The sequence below is a fragment of the Leucoraja erinacea genome, chromosome 24, assembly GCF_028641065.1.
Source record: "Leucoraja erinacea ecotype New England chromosome 24, Leri_hhj_1, whole genome shotgun sequence".
NCBI classification, from domain to species: domain Eukaryota; kingdom Metazoa; phylum Chordata; class Chondrichthyes; order Rajiformes; family Rajidae; genus Leucoraja; species Leucoraja erinaceus.
Genome location: NC_073400.1, coordinates 717622 through 718765, shown reverse-complemented (window position 1 = coordinate 718765; position 1144 = coordinate 717622).

Genomic DNA, 1144 nt, shown 5'->3' with positions numbered 1-1144 from the left:
CCTTGGCATTTTACTAATTAGTTTAATTCTGAAAGAACTAATTAGTTGAGGTTCATAAGTGATGGGATAAGAATTAGGTCGTGTGGCCAATCAAGTCAACTCCTTGATTGAATCATGGCTGATCTATCTCTCCTTTGTAACCCCATTCTCCTACCTTCTCCGCATAAACTCTGACACCTGTATTAGGTTGATGTTAATTAGCTATTGACATCAGTTTCTGTTTTGCAGGCGAAGAAGCGAGTGAATTTTTTCAAACGTATATTCACCTCTCGAAAATGAAGACTTCACGATGCATGTTGGTGTTGAACCGGCCGACCCCTGTACGGAGCCAGTTCAGGGCGACCCACTCGTTCCAGGGCATGTCCGAGCCAGGTGTGGCTGTGGTGTTTGGTGCAACAGTGAATTGAGGAGGTCGGGAAGTCTGTTCCCAGCTGGTTCTCCAAGCTCCTAGTGTGTTGAAACCGGAGCCACAGAGGGTGGCTGCGTGACGGTAGAAGGGGCGATCAGATGACAGGCGTTGAGGTCCCAGTTGCTGTGAGTCCTGGGCGAGGTGGTGCAAAGGATGTTTGGTGTCCGAAGGGGCCTTGCACACCAGCCTGTGGGTGAAGTACTCTCTGCGAAGCTTGGCGGGTGCGATAGCTGCGAGCACCGGCAGAAGATCCGGAGTAGGACGTAGGCAGCCGGTGATGATCCGCATGGTGTCGTTGAGGATGGCGTCCAGCTTGCTAGTATGAGCGCTGCGGCATCATGCTGGGGCGGTGTACACAGCGGTGCTGTACACGAGTGCAAGAGACCGGTTCAGAGAATAGATATCCAGGCGCCCCATGATGATCCAGCCAAGCAATGCAGGAGGTACACAAAATGCTGGAGAAACTCAGTGGGTGCAGCAGCATCTACGGAGCGAAGGAAATAGGCAACGTTTCGAGCCGAAACACTTCTTCAGACTGATAGCGGATGGGGGGGGGGGGGGGAAGAGAAGGAATGAAAAGGGGAGGAGGAGGAGCTCGAGGGCTGGGGGATGGGAGGAGACAGCTCGAGGGTTAAGGAAGGGGAGGAGACAGCAAGGGCTAGCAAAACTGGGAGAATTCAATGTTCATGCCCCCAGGATGCAGACTCCCCAGGCGGAATATGAGATGTTGTTCCT